Raw genomic sequence first — 17,236 nt, 5'->3', positions numbered from 1 at the left:
GACACATCAGAGTTTAAGGCCTTGCTTCACAGACACCTTGCTTTATCATCTCAAAATGTCCTGACGTGTTCCTTTGGGCAGCCAGGGATGCAAAGTGTATCCCTCTCTTTCTGAGATTGGTGCTTGTAATCCTAAATATTATTCCCCTTCCTAGAAATATCACGTGTATTCTAATTAATTGATTTCTGTTTCATCCCAGACATGAGTCAATCACTGTTCAGTCTCTGTTTCTTTGTCAAGTAAGGACAAATACAAGAAAGAATTCCATTGCTGGAGTTTAATGTTACATTTTTCCTTCCTATTGTCTTAAAACAGTCTTGCCGTAGGAGACTGACTCATGGGATTTTCTCAGATTCACCCACAGAAGTTAATACTCCTCTAAGCTGCTTCACATCTTCTTACACCTACTACCTGTCAGACCTCTCCCCTCCTAATCCTCCCATCCTCTCTTTCACTCTCCTACCCAGCTTTCCTGCTTCTTTCAGCTACTTCTTTTGAAGGGATATCTTCGGTGACCCTATCATCTTCATGACTTCCCATAATATATTTTTTTCAATTCCCTTTCAAAATATGATAATTCTTAGCAGCCCCACTCCAGAATCTGCATTTTTTTGGGGGGGGTCTATGTTTTTAAAGAATCATGGAGGAAATATCCCTTCCATCATTCCAAATGTGAATTTAACACCCTGCTTCTCGATGAAGAAACTTGATTATGTGCCTGTACATTCATATATTCTGAAACTAGAAAACAACAAATATGAAAATGGACATGTGAAGTAAAATAAAATTTATTTCTCCATATTTGAATTACAAACACAAAGCTATTTAGACCATTTAGGCCCCTGCTCATGTTCAGAATATAGCGCTTTTAAGGTGCTACCTAAAGAGATGGCCATCCATACTGAGTGTTAATTTTAAGCTTCTCTATTACCTGAAAATTTACCCTCTGACTTGCTGATAACAGTAGATGCTGATGCTGATGCCACTCCCTGTTCATTGCCTCAGAAATCAAGGCTCATGGAGAGATGCAAATTTTTGCCTAACAGTTGCGATTGATACTGTACTATTACCTATATGGTGTCTCTAATGAAGAGCCACAGTATGCTTGAACTGGAAAATAGATTGCTTTCTGTTCCTTTCCCTTCTCTGAATGCTTTTAACAGATAGAAAATTCTGAGGAAAGGAAAAAAGCTTCAGGGATGCTTTAATCTGTTTCTACAGATAATAGCTGACATGAAATTGCTGTGCCAGACAGTATCACTAGTGTAAATTTACCAGCAGTCAAGAAATATCCAAAGGAATTCAAGACAGTACATTATTAGAATATAAACTGCACAAATGAAGTAAACATACTATTTTTGAGTCTCCAAAAACATTTTGTTAGTACTGTCACATTTAAAATTTGGTAGTCAAGCAAGAAGATCATCTTTACTTCAAGATTATTATTGTTATTGCTATTGTAATGCAAAACATATGGGAATTCTAACCACTGAAAAGTGAATATATTCAGTTTTTTCATATTTTCATAGTAATATTTGCATATTTTAAAGTAATGTAGAAATGGACTGGACTTTTTGGGCAAATGCAATATGCAATGTTCTTAAATTATTTGCATATGTCAAACTGTAGCAATAAGCTATTTAGTTAGGAAAAAACCCACAGACTTCATTTCAAAAGGTGGATCAAACATTTAGAAATGGGTTCGGTTCAGAAGTCCAGCAAGAAAGACACCTCTTTAATACACCCTTCACAGGCTGATCATTAGAACATCTGTTCCTCTGCAAATCTTTCTTCAGAAATAAGAAAGAGCATGTTTTATCAAGCCAGAAAGAATAAAAAACAAAGGGTCCTGGGAAGGCCAAGCCCACCTCATTTTCCCTCCTAAAGGAGAATGCAAAGGGAACTGAATCTTAAATTAGACGAAAAATAACTGGTATTCAATTTGAGTTACTTGTTTTGAGGTCAATAGTTTCAACTGTCATTGAGTACAACTGAGTATATGGCATTTTATACAGAGGTTAGGGAATGGGTTAGGTATTATATATTGTTCTTTTCTTCTGTCTGTATTCTACACATACTCTCATGTATCTAGATCTGACTCCCTTGGCAGATCTGACAGAAAAGAATCTGCTTTTACAAACAACATTAGTAAGATAAACTCTACTCAGCTGCCTCCAGAGTTTTATTAGAATTGCATAGCAACATATTTCCCAGCGTCACAAAATACCTTCTGCATTCTAAGCCCTGGAGTGAGCACATCAAATCAATAATTGCTTAAGCATATGCTTAATTAGGCTAAAAAGCATATGCATTTTGAAACTGCTGCATGAATTCTTTAAAAAATAGTTTAGTGTTTTTTTAGAACATTACTTCCCTCCTGTCTCTCCCCTACACTGCTTTCTGAAGCACAAAAATTGTTCTTCTTAAATTTAACCCATGCATCTGAGTCTAAACATACTCATTATTTGGATTGCAACATATTTTTCTCTGTGGTAAGGATAGCAGTTTTTTAGTTCTGTGCTTATATAGCACCTGTTGTAACAGTAGATGAAGTTCTGTGTTCTGGCCTTCAAATCCGTCATGGAATCATAGAATTACCTAGGTTGGAAGGGACCTTTCAGATCATCTAGTCCAACCATCAACCTAATACTGACAAAAAACATTAAACCATGTCCCTATGCACAACATCTACCCATCTTTTAAATATCTCCAGGGATGGTGCCTCAACCACTTCCCTGGGCAGACTGTTCCAATGCTCAATAGCCCTTTCGTAGAAATATCCAATCTAAACCTCCCCTAGTGTAACTTGAGACCATTTCCTCTTGTCCTGATATCTGGTACTTGGGAGAAGAGACCAACCCCCACCTCTCTACACAACCTCCTCTCAGGTAGTTGTAGAGAGTGATAAGGTCTCCCCTCAGTCTCCATTTCTCCAGCCTAAACAATCTCAGCTCCCTCAGCTTCTCGTCATAAGACTTGTGCTCCAGACCCCTCACCAGCTTCGTTGCCCTTCTCATACTAAGTTGTGAAAAAGATTAAAAAAGTGTACAGGGATTATCTGCTCACCACCTCTTCCAGTATAAGAAAAGACCATTGAATGGAGTCACCAGATTCTAAACATCAAAGGAAAGCGCATCCTTGTGCAAAGATTTTCATGGAATGGTTCTCATCTGACTTCAGAATTTTTCAGGTGTTTCCTGACACTATGGAATAAAATAAAATATCAATTATTTATATCTACCAAGATATACCAGTATTTACCTAAAAGAAATTACCATAAAAGCACTATTCCTAAAACATGATCTGAATTACATATGTTTATTGTTTTTTCTTCTTTGGACCCAGGCCTGAAAACCATAGAAACTAATATGTTTCTCTCTAACTCTGTATTACATTGTACTGTAAGGGAGATTTCAGCTTCCTATGACCTGCATCATCATGTCACTTCAGATTTTCTCTGGGTTACACATCTTATTTTGGGGGATTCTCAGAGTCAGAATCAGACATTTTTTTCTTCTGGCTCCTATAGTTTTAAGGTTAATACTGTAATTTACTTGCTCTTGACCCGTGGCCTAAAGTTTATGGCTATCACAGCTTTATTGACCAGGCTCTTGGTATTAGTAATCAGGAAGGTGCTAGGGGATACTGAGTGGAATATAGTTATAGTTACCAGCTTGTATCAATCTTCATGTTATTTTAGCAAAATTAATGTTTTCTAACTTGTGACCATTGTACCATGTTGAATCAAACACCTCTGTGAAATGACTAAAGCAACGAGTGATCTTCCTTTTGCTCTCTCAGTCTGGTTTGTGGACCCCCCTAGATGTTAGATTTGCTCCACCATCTCAGTATCTTTGCAGAAACCATTTTTTTCCCCAGATTGTTCCTCAAGTAATTGTATCACATGTAGTAACAAAATCCACTTATATTGATAAAGCAAACTGTTGATTCTTCCAATTGCTTTGAAATCCATTATTAATTCTTTCCATTAGAGACAATTTAATAAAAGGCGATCATTTTGTATCCTGAAATTATACTCTGAGAGCAATGAGGAATATTGTGATTATATGTATATCTATGTCTTCATGTTTATCCTTGAACTTTGAAATATGTGTATTGATAAGAATGAAGCTGTACACTAAGCCAGTCTCAGATGGAGATCCTAGAAATAAGGACTCCCATTGTTGACCTTCATATCCTTCTGTTGGATCTACTTTGAAGTTGGCTCTGATTTAAGCAGGGATTTGGGCCAGATAGCCAGAGCACTTTTCCAACTTAAATTATTCTGTGATTCTGTGTTGTCTTTATAGAGCTTCTGGACAAAAGCATCCTGAATCACCATTGTAAATAAAATGTCATAGAAGATATAAGCTGTCTTCCACTGTTCATGGTACAGAAGTGAAAGAGGAAATAAACACTTCCTGTCAAAACCTCTTGATAACAATAAATATCCACACTGTCAACAACCTGAATCTTGTCTTTTTTCAGGGCATTACATACACTTTCTTTTTTTTTCTTTTGAAAGCTTTTTCATCAGATGTAAAATGGTTCTGGTTTACTCTGGTGAATAGGCTTACTCACCTGATTCTTCATGTTAAACCTTTTTCTAACATCTGAGGGAAAAAGTCTGGCCTGGTATTTTGTGCCTCAGAGGGACCAAATTGTAACAGCTCTCAAGAAAGGATAGAGTGTCTTTGAAGAAGATATAACAATAATTTATAATCATAATTGACATTCCACTCTCCACTGACTAGAAGAAGTGGAACACAAGGAATTTCACAGGGTGTGCTGTATCTCAGACCAGGAAATTTGATTAATGCAGCAGCACACTAATTAGAACGGGACAAAATGTTTTTCATCTGAAAACGTCAATTCATCAAATATGAAGTACTTTTAGAAACTTATCAGCTTTTGAAGAAACTTTATTTGGGAAAGGGAAATACTTTTTTTCTGAAACCCTAACACTAAAATAAAATAAAATAAAATAACACATATATATATCCTTATTTTTCTCATACTTTCCTTCTTATATAAACTTAAAATTTTCTTTAAATCTTCTAGTAAACCCTAGATATCAGTTTGAACATGACTTCAATTATTACTATAGGATGAATTAAAATGAAAATCTTTTCTGTTAACCAAGGAAAACAAATTGAATGCAGTAATTCATTTTACCTAATCCCCACTCAAAGACTACATATAAAACTGTCAGATGTGACTGTCACACAATCAGTTTACCCATTCATTCAAAAAAAATTAAGTCCAAAAGTTAATTCCTTTTTTCACTTGATAAGAAGCAAAACCTAAATTTGATCTTCCCCAAACCCAGCTGTCTAGTCCCGAGAGATATCAAGCTTGGCTTGCATATGCACACAAACACCACATACGCTGCAGAAGCAATGGCAATATGCTCACGCAATGATTAGGATTTTTCTGTAACATCTTTATAGCATTTGAGCAAAACACTGGAACAATTATTGGTCAGATATTTTGTTTTAACCAAAAGGAGGGAAAGATGGAAACCACATTAAAATCTTTGTAAGTGTCTAGCAATATGTTTTTCCTTAATTTCAGCTATTTGGTTTTAGTTGTTTTTTTCTGTTATCTGAGGCATTAATTACCCTACTGCTGATTAGCAACTCCTTTGCTGTATTTCTATCTACAATAAAATAGAAACATACATTGACAACCAACCTGAAAGGAGCCTCTTCCTTTTTCCTGTTTGATAAAACGATATTTTCATTGTCCTTCATTTCTTGAAAGTTTATCACTCATCTCCTGCAGCCAATGGGGATCTTTGCCATTTATTTAAGATGGCATCAAACCAGACTTTTTTCCTGATTAATGTCAAATCTCAGAGCTTTAGAAATAGTTAAATTAGTTATCTTCTAGAGGCTGTTCTTTCAAATTTGTATTCAACTGAGAAATAAATTCATATTTAATATTTAGTTTTCTTTGAGTCAATCCTGAAATCCTTTTCAGTGAGAACTGAGTCTGAACAAATAACTGATTAGAATTTTGAACAGAACATGTCCCTGGGATCTTCAAAGCTTTATGCAATTCAGCAGATTGCTCTTTACATAGCTATATTGTTATTTAAAACACTGTGGGGAAAAAAATGAAGCTGTTTCTAAGCTTTTATCTTCTCATCAGAGAGATGGGAGTGATCCACTTGTATCTTATAGCTCGTGCAGTACTTCTTCAGCTAAAAATTAAAAGAAAGGTTAAGTGAATTGCTTCATCTATAGAACTACTGTTATGCCAAAGGTTTTGAAGATGGTGTTCCTGTCTCAAACGTTCTATACATGAAAGTCTCCAGAAAACTCTCCAGTGTTCCATACATGAAATAACAGAATCCATGTGAAGATAGATTTTGTTTTTCAATAATTTATTTTTCAACTCTTAATACAGTGGATCAGAAAGAACCTCACAAAACTAATTAAAATAGAAAGAAACTAATGGAAAGCATTTAATTGTCGTTACATTTGAATAGCATTTTATGTGTTCTGCAGATCTTTAATAACTTAGAGAATGTTATCTGAATTTTGTGAAGCTACCACATTAACACTTCCTTTGCAAAAGAATGGAGTGTTTTTTGCCCTGATGAATACATTAAAATAATGTTTTTTTCCAAGATAAACCACTATTTGACCTCTTTACCTGAAGAATTGAAGGAAATAATGTATTTATACAATATTTCAAAGAGCTATTCTATAAATGTTAGTACTGACATACCTGACAATTTTCTACATTCCTCCCACTGCATACTAATTTCTGCTCATAGTTAGTTTTGTCAGTGTCATAATCCAGTTTCAACCAGTCTCAACTGTTTTGCTCTCTTATTCTCTCTCATCTCATCTCTTGCAGCATTGCCTTCTTTTCCAGAAGAGATTTATTTTATTTTATTTTATTTTTTTTTTTTTAACACCCCCCACACCCCCTTCCCTGCCCTTATATTTCATTTTAGGGAAAAGTGCACAAGAAAGGCGGAAGAAAAATTAGAGTAATATTAAAGAATAAAACTTATTTATAAATTACTATTTTCCTGTATGCTATATTATATAAATGCAACAGAGTGGGAAATGGTTTTGAACAGTTTGTTAGTTGTTTATGTTTATGAACTTTGGTATAGTACAGGGTCCTTCAAAATACCTGCAGAAGTCTTTATGGAAGATTTGTGAACAGTGTAAAAAGGAGAGAGAATCTGGCACAATACAGGTTTTTTTTAATTATGCTTTTAAACATACTAAGTGATTGAGAAAAAAAAAAGACATTTTTACATTTATAAATGTTGCTATGTGTGACTAACTCTGTACTCGAGTAAAAAAAAATCTCCATGTTATTTAAGAGAGTACATAATGTTTAAGAAAAATAAATTAAAATCAAATAATTTTGGATTTTTTTTTCCCTGGCCTTGGAAAACCTGTTATCCCTGCTAAATATTGCTTATATACTTTAACTGATTTGCTAGAAATGTTAAGTAAGTGTAAACTTTTCATTTTAAGTTCTTTTTACTAGTGAATTCCCAAGCTTAGGGCCTATTACAACAATTCACACATTTCTGTAATAGCATAAATTGGGAAAAAAAGCTGAACTGTTCAAGCAGCAGAAAATTGCATGGGAAATACGATGCCTTAAGGTAAAAGACAATACAATTTTTCCCCTTCTACACTTTGAAACAATTTAAATTGGTATTGCAACTGCAACTTCCTTTACAAAATGCAAGTGCTAGTCACTATTTTAGTATCAAACATTTTATTTCATTATCTTAGTGATATAGCAGCGATCATCACTGAAACTAGAATAGTATAAGAATCTATAATGTGTTCAGAAAACAAATTCCAACTTGATTTAGCTTCTGACCTTAATGTAAAAGTAAAGACTTTTTGTCTTTAGAATAATGAACAACATAAGTGTGGTGGGTGGACCTTGGCTGAACACCAAGTGGCTACCAAGCCACTATATAACTCCCCCCTCCTCAGCAGAAGAGAGGCAGAAAATATGATGGAAAAGTCATGAGTCAAGATAAAAATAGGGAAATCTCCCACCAATTACTGCCGCAGGCAAACCAGACTTGATTTGGGGAAATTAATTTAATTTATTGCCAATTTATTGCCAACAAACTGCTAGAGTTGCAGACAAAAAGGACAAGAACTAATCCATTTTCTCAATCAAAGAGTCTGTCCTAAAACTTCCTAATTATTTTTTGCTGTATTTTATTTCTCTTTTCCTTTCTCCATGGATAGCCATGTAGTTACATTCTCTTATTGACACTAAGTCCCATGCTTTGATCCTACCAATATTTCAGAAAATTATTTATCCCAAATAAAACTTATTTTATGGATTGCAGATGATTACAAAAAGATACGGCTCCTGATTTTACTTCTTTTTTGTCGTAACTCTCAGATATTCACCAGATCAAAACACGTTCTCCTCCCCTACCATGCAAAAAAGTCTTTGGTTTTTTTTCCTGCTTCATTCTCCTTGAACAAAGAGCAGCCTTCTATATCAATGGTGTGGTCACATGAATGAATCAACCACAGCTCAGTTAGGAAATACAGTAAATAATTGTAATCATATACTAAAATTTGTTCCTGCTTGTTTCATGACTTTAGACTTTATACATATGAAATGTTAAGTCGCTTTGATTCACTTGGTTCAACAAGGGCAAATGTAGGGTCCTGCACCTGGGGAGGAAGAACCCCAGGGACCAATATAGGTTAGGGAATGATCTTCTGGAAAGCACTACTGAGGAGAAGGATCTGGGAGTCCTGGTGGACTGCAAACTTTCCATGAGCCAGCAATGTGCCCTTGTCACCAAGAGGGCCAATGGAATCCTGGGCTGCATAGGGAAGAGTGTGGCCAGTAGGTCGAGGGAGGTCATTCTCCCCCTCTACTCTGCACTGGTGAGGCCACAACTGGAATACTGCGTCCAGTTCTGGGCTCCCCAGTTCAAGAGAGACAGGGAACTACTGGAAAGAGTCCAATGTAGGGCAACTAAGATGATTAAGGGATTGGAGCATCTCCCTTACGAGGAAAGGCTGAGAGAGCTGGGACTCTTTAGCCTGGAGAAGAGAAGGCTGAGGGGAGACCTAATTAATGCTTTTAAGTACCTAAAGGGTGGGTTGAAGGATGGTGGACCTGGACTCTTTTCAGTGGTTCCCAGTGTCAGGACAAGGGGCAACGAGCACAAGCTGGAACATAGGAAGTTCAATTCAAATATGAGGAAGAACTTCTTTACGGTGAGGGTGACAGAGCCCTGGAACAGGCTGCCTGGGAAGATTGTGGAGTCCCCTACTCCACAATTTTCAAGATTTCACGGGATTTTCAAGACCCGCCTGGATGCAGTCCTGAGTAATGTGCTCTAGGCAATCCTGCTTCAGCAGGGGAGTTGGACTGGATGATCTCTAGAGGTCCCTTCCAACTCTGACAATTCCGTGATTCCGTGACTTACTCTGTTGAGTTTGGTTTATGAGCTGAGTATTAGTACTCATCCATGTCCTCCAGGCTATTTAAAAATTGCCATGATTTATACATCTCCGTGGGCTACATGGTGGCATCTGCCTATCCTAGTGTAAGGTTCTCCTGAAGGTTCTCACCGAGAGTATCAGTGACCAGGACCACTCCTTCCTTGCTCCTGTTCCTGGGCTCCAACTCTGCACAACAATTTTTTTTTCTTTTTTCTCCAAAACCATTCTGGAGAGATACATTCGTTCTTTCTGCACATGGTTCTACTTTCATCTTTGAAATAATATTTTATCTGGTTTGTGTGGGTGAAATGTTTGCTAAGAAACTGATAACTCTTTCTCTGAAACGTCAATGAGTACCTTAACATCTCCTTACCAGGGTTTTAAACACAATAGGTTTGAGATTCAATGTTCTATAATCCAGATTAAAAAAATAGATTCTCGATTTATGTTTCAGCGTAGAATTCAGTTAACATGTAAGAAGTCTCAAAAGCTTGTCTTTTGATATTTCCATATATTTAAAACACACAAGGGAATTTGTTTCCCACAGAGCATTTTCCTGTCTTTCAGTGTATCGTTCAAGTACAATCATAACTATATGTAGATATTTTATCATGTGAATAGATCAATTATTTCACACTGTGAAAAAAAAAAAAGAGCAAGTAAGCAAGAGATCTTAAGTAACATGCAAAATAAGACAAATTTAACTGGATGCAAATACCAGAAAACAACAGTTTTTAAACTTAAAAGAATTTGGAGTGCAGAAATAAATGAAATATTGCCATCCAGTATACTGAAAACACTTTCTGTATATCAACTAATATATTCACATGTCTACATCAACTCTTAATTTATTTTAAGAAATTAATGAGAGGACACGGAGAATCCTGGACAGCAAACTGTGATCAACAAATTGGGATAATTCAGATGATATTAGAACAAGGCTGCCTGAAATGACTCATTAGGAACATGAATTTGCAAAGTAAACTTTTCCAAAGTATCAGCAAATAAATTGAAAGCCTTGATAATTTTTGAAATATTAGGCATTGACATAAATTTGATTAGAGGATTTAAGACACTTAATAATTCCTTTAATATTAAAAACTTTTGAAGTATGAATAGACTTTTTTACAGTATGTGTTGATTAAATTATAATAATGTTTTTCATTACACAATATTTCATTGTCTTCAGCTCTCCAAGAAATTCAAAGAGATTAGGAAATTAATACATAATGCAAACCTCTTTAAAGACCATACAATGACTCTGAGGCTGAGTTGAGAAGAGTAGCTGCATCTATGCTTTCATGTAATGATATAATAGCTCCAAAATCCTCAGTCAAAAACCTGAATTAGAGAATTGAGGAAATAAATGTGAGTTAAAATGACTTTTGTACTTTCTTCTAAAGGAAACCACCTATATATCTAAAAGCATTGTTCTTTCGGGCTGGTTTCTGATGAGTGAAAGGAAGTTGTTTTAAAAAGTTACCTTAACCTCGAATATAAAGTAATAATTAAAAATTAGTCCTTTGATGTTTTAATACGAATCCATTGGAAAGAAAAATAGTATTGCAGTTCAAAAAGGCTGATGACAGGAAATATTTGACCATTTGTTCTGCAAATTGACACAATTACTGACAAGTATTGAATAGCAGCAAGCTCTTGAAAAATAGAGAGAAACTTTCCTGAAGTAGTCTGTATTATGCCTTAAAATATTATAACATTTTGTTTCATGATTTTAACAAATTTATGGAATTGAGTTTCTGAGGACATCCTTTATAAAGTTCCATAAGGCATCCATAGGAAATAATTAGCTTTAAAAAATCTATATGTGTTAGGGTAATTCCTACAGAATTATAATTTATTGCAATTTTATTGTACTTTATATTTTTTAAATAAAGTACTTGTTTTATTGCAGTCTTTATGCGAGTATAGAAATAATGAAATATCTAACGGAACATCTGTTCTGGACTAATTTTCTGAATCACTTGATATCTGAATTTTTCCTTCTTTCTTGAATTTTTAATCCATAATTTTGTCCCTTCCCTGAAAAGATGTAAAAAAAACCAAGGAAGATATATATTTTTCTCTTCTTAGTATGTAATTTCTGTCTTCATTTTAGATTTTTTTAGCCTCCTTTTGAAGGATGGTTGTGAAAGAATACTATCAAATCAATAAAGACTGACCACAAGCAGAGAATATTTGGCTACTGGGCAAAGGCCAAAGAAGAAGATAGGCTCTGTTTGTGGGCAATGATTTCCACAGATCAGAGATATCACAGGGGATGACTCTCAAGCATCTGGGTACACTGATTTTTCTACAATGCTTAGAAAAGTTCCTAAATGACTTGTTTAGACTAAATCTAATTTTTAACCATCTGGAGTTAAATGACATAAATGAGGTGTTTAAAGTGATACATAGAAAAGATGAAAAACAGTGAGGAGACACCCAAGGATCTTTTCTGGAATGTTCTAGTATTGTTTCAAATTATATTAATGAAGTACGCCTAAAAAGGGAGGCTGGTTTTTTATTTGCAGGACATACAAAACTGTAGAAAGTTGCAAGTGTAACAGTGAACAGGGTTATAATTAAAATAATATTATAAACCAAATAAGCTTTGGGAGGAAAAGTGTTCAGTTCAGCAAAAGCAAATGCAAATTTCTCCAAATCTTACAGGAATAATCATCAGATAGAAGACATAGAATGATGAGCAAGCCTATGTTATGCAGAAAAAAAACCCTAAAGGACATAGATTAAAGAGTCAATAACACCACACAACCTTGAGAAAGGCGGACACCATTCTAGGACATATAAATGGAGTGCTTTCTCTAAGCCATGTGCAGTCATTCTTCTTTGCTGCTTGAACTGATAAGGCATCCAATGTCCAGTTTTTGAGCATGATAGCCCACAACATTTGGAGTAACTGAAGAAAGTCCATGGAAAACAGGAATACTGATAGCATGAGATATGAGGAGATTTGAGATAATTGAGCTTGCTTAAACTGGAGAAGAAAAATCTCAGGGATGATCTTATAATAAACTACAACTTTCCAAAATGTCATTTTTTAGTATAAACAGAAAAAAAGGAATTCTTCTATGTATCAGTGGTAGGAATAAAAAAAAGGTAACTGACAAGCAAGACTATTAAAGCCATAGAGATTTGCACTAAACTGCTCAAAGCAAAACCTTTGTAGCACTAGAATACATTGCTTTGGGAAAAAAGAAATTTCCCTCATCATAGATTTTCAAGAACAGATTGGGCAAATGAGATTGCTCCTATTATTCCTAGTTTTGTACATTTTGAATGGACCACAAGGCCTCCCAATGCACCTTCCAGGTCTGCACACTTTGAATGCTTCCCCATACTTTGTAAAGGTGATCAAAAGTTGTGGCAGGAAATTTGTTCATTCTGTTGTGACTTCATGACACCAAGATCTGGTTAAAAACCATGGGACAGATTCATAATGGAATAAATTAAAACACTTCCCCAGTAGCAACCCAAACTGAAGTATTCTCTGCTGAAATAGCATCTTACAGGACTGATGTAAGGGTGCATGTGCTGAGAATTGTAGCAGTTTGGGTCTAATGAAAACCTAGTTAAGAAGTCCTGTTCTACATGTAACTTGTTGCCATACTGTTTCTTTCCTGAAGTTTATCATTAACAAAGAATATTTTTTAAATTATTAAATTTAGAATATCTATACATAATTATATTTCCTAAGTAGACCAACCTTTTCCCCCCATGTTTTTATCAAAAATAAAAAGCCATAGTACATTTTTACTGCTTTTTTTTCCTGCCTGTTTCTATTTGCATTTACACATTATTTTAAGATTTAATTGCTACCCAAAAAGAGTATGAATTTAGGTAACTACAAATTCAGACAATCAGCAATAAAATACATGTTCTTCACTTTACATTTCAAATCCAGGGAGGTTCACAGGTAAGAGAAGTTTGTTATTAACCAGTAAGTTGCCATTATAAGTTAATCATCCAATAGATGCCACATATATAACATTATCTTTGGTTCTTAGGCTACAAGGAATCTTGCGCTACAGTAGAAAATGTTAGTTGCTGAATTGCATTAGTGAGCAAATTGTAAGGAAAACAAAATACAGGATGAGGATTTTTTTACGTCAGAAGTCTGCAATGTACAACATGCCTAACTCAGGTTAACTGCAAAACTCCTTTTATAGCCAATGAAGAGATGGACAATTTCACAGTGTGACTGAAGATAGATGAGTGAATCACTCTTGAAGAATATGTTACTCTCTATTGACTTCAAAGGGAATACAGGGTAGCTGGAGAGATTTTGATGTTCAATTTTTAGCTGTGTAAAGTAGGATGAGATGAATGTCTATATTGTGTCTGCATCATAAAAATAGTACTATCCTGGAAAATAATTGGATCTATGGTGGTGGCTGTAATTAAAAAAAAAAAAAAATTAAAAAAATAAAACTGAACTTAGAACTATTTTAGGGTAGGACAGTCAGTAGTACAGAAACTGACTCAAATTTACTGGAGTTTAAAAGCTGGAATCCTTCAGGTCATTCAGTCCAGGTCTTTTCTGTGGAAGAGAAAAAAAAATCTAAATATGTAGTTCTTATTGAAGAATGTAAATAACAGAAGTACAGAAGGATGACGAATAAGGCTGAAAATGTCTATCAGAGTAGGCCTCATGCTTTCTTCTGCCTGAGATCACCAACCTTTTTGGCATGATGCTCTCTACATAGTTCCTTCCATTGTTCCTACTTCAGAGTTCTTTTGAAGACTTACCTATTTAATGAAGTGATTAAATATGGAGGACCCCATGCTGGAGGAGGTGGATGCCTGAGGGAGGCTTTGACCCTGTGGGAAGCCCATGCTGGATCAGGCTCCTGGCAGGACCTGTGGACCCATGGAGAGAGGAACTCATGCTGGAGCAGGTTTTCTGGCAGGACGTATGACCCCACGGGTGACACACACAGGAGCAGTCTGTTTCTGAAGGACTAGGCCCTGGGGAAAGGACCCACATTGGGGCAGTTTGTGAAGAACTGCACCTCACGGGAAGAACTCTCGTTGGAGAAGTTCATGGAGGACTGCTACCGTGGGAGAGACCCCACGCTGCAGCAGGGGAAGAGTGTGAGAAGTCCTCCCGCTGAGGAGGAAGGAGCGGCAGAGACAATGTGTGATGAACTGAACACAATCCTCATTCTCCGTCCCCCTGCGCTGCTGAGCAGGGAGGAGGTAGAGAAAATAGTCTGGGAAGAAGAGAGGGGTGGGCAGAAGGGGTGGGAAGAAGAGAGGGGTGGGCAGAAGGTGTTTTAAGATTTGGTTTTATTTCTCATTACCCTACTCTGATTTGATTGATAATAAGTTATTAAATTAATTTCCCCAAGTTGAGTCTGTTTTACCTGTGACAGTAACTGTTGAGTGAACTCTTCCTGTCCCTATCTCAACCCACAAGCCTTTCAACAGATTTTTCTGCCCCTGTCCAGATAAGGAGGGGAGTGATAGAGTGGCTTGGTGAGCACCCGGCATCCAGCTGGTGTCAACCCACCTTCATTTTTTTCAGAGCGAATCATATTCAGAAGGACCTGACCTCCTGCTGTCATTTTTTAATTTCTCAGGGGGTCTTCATAATTAGGGGTGATAAAGAAGGGAGAAGGTTTTAGATTCAGAAAATCAGAAAGTATTTTATCAGAAAATATTTTATTTTTATTTATATATTCTGGAATAGGATAAGGGAAAAAGTTAAGCTAGCTACAGTACATGAACTTTCCATTCCAGGTTTGCAATGAAAATTGAGAACAAATGTGGTATTTCTTACAAGTAAAGGTTGGGAATATCTTTGTATATTTAACTACAATTTTTCTTATCATAATCTCCTGAAGATCATTTTAATGTTTTCCGTTTAATGAAATGCAATAGGACTATATATTAGCTCTTTTTTTTTTTCTCCTTTGATATATATAATTTCAAAAATGAATATCAGATTTTTGAATGCAAAGATATCAAATATCAATTACTTTCTGTTAAAAGCTACTGTCAGCTGAAAGGTGGCTTTTACATCAGCCAAATAATGCAGTCCTTTTCTCCTCATTTTCCCAAAGAGTCATTTTCTTCTGTGAAGATAGTAGCTTTTCGTATCATGCCAGATGTCCTGAGACTTATTTGAACATTACCATCTTTATTATGTTATTATGCTTTCCTGCTCTTGTTTTTCACTTTTTACAGTATAATCTGCCCTGCCTCTTCACCATCTTTGTGACTATCCCTGAGGGACGATTAATAAGATATGATTATTTCTTGATTCTCCTTCTTAAAATCAGTTTCATTGTTCTTTGGTTAATCAGTTTTTCTCTTCTTGGTATTTTTAGCATCTGTATGGGAAATTTCACAACCATGGATAATAATAAGCAAAATCCATGTTTGCACCTGTCTTTTGTGGTAACTAAAACACTAAAACATTTTCTCTCTCTCTCCAAATGACATTGTTTCATAATTACAGCCTAGGCTTTTCTTTTTTTTTTTTTTTTAATGATTCTGTCTTCAACATGTTTTTGGTCATCTCCAGGCCAGTCAACAGTGACTTATATTTATTCCCAAATATCCATTACTTTATGGGTCTGGGTTTTTTAAATCATGATCAGTTTCCATGAAACTGCTCTAGTTTCAGACACTTGTTTCAATAGGTCAGAAACTGATGTCTCAAGGTTTCTATTAAAATTTAATCATCACTGTAACATGTTTCAAGATCTCTTTCCATTTGATATGATCTGTACTATTTAAAATATTCCTTGGTATTGATCCTTTTGTCTTCTCAATGTAACATATAGTTTCTTTGGTTGAATACGTTTTCATTATCTTGTCCTACTGATAATATTCATTTTGACCATGTTCCTTCTTGATGAACTTATTTCTGCAATCCTCATTCACGGAATATACCCAAAGACTCCTTAGGGAATTACGTCTAGAGAAAATAATGTAAACAATGCTAGTAATGCATCTAATTCTAAAAGTTTAATGAAGAACAAGGCAGGTTCATTCAGAAAATATACTCTTACTCAAATGATTGCAGTAAATGAATGATTTGGACCTATTTTTATCATTGTGTTAGAAGTAAGTCCTTGGTGAACCCTGTCAGTAATCAATAAGGTCAATGACTTTCAGAGTGAAGACTGGAATCATAAGTTTCTTTGTAGTTTGTACTTTTTGCTATAGATAGATTCTGAAAGTAGCAAGGCATCTGATAGTGTTACCGATTTACGTAGCAATAAATATGAATCAGAGAAAAATATTGGTGAGAAATAAAAACTGCCTCATACTAAAATAATAATTCCTGTGAGATTTCTATGACTTCAAAAGAAGTGTTATTGTCTGGTGTTAGTGTCTTGGAATGTAGGTTACTTGATATTCTTATTATTGATCTAGGGTAAAAAGTCAAATTTGATTAAATATTTTAATGACAACCAAATCAGAACATGTGAAACAAATCAGCACAATTTTAAATCCAGAAATGCAAAATAGGACAGATACACACTGCAAGTGATCTTGAGATATCAAAGTAATAATTAATTGCGTTTAAGAAAATCTAATGCACTACTATTGCTTGTTAAATCCTAATGCTGAAGATGGGAGAAAAGATATAACAAAGTTAATGAAGAGGAGAGAGAAACTTTGGAAAATAGCAAGTTAAAATGAAAAGGAGTCTGTCAATGATAACAAACTAAAGATATAGTTTGCAACATGACATCATGATAGAGAGGACAATAGTACTGAAAACACATTTATAA

Source organism: Numenius arquata, chromosome 2 (genome assembly GCF_964106895.1).
Source record: "Numenius arquata chromosome 2, bNumArq3.hap1.1, whole genome shotgun sequence".
Lineage (NCBI taxonomy): Eukaryota > Metazoa > Chordata > Aves > Charadriiformes > Scolopacidae > Numenius > Numenius arquata.
This window is presented reverse-complemented; position numbering follows the sequence as displayed.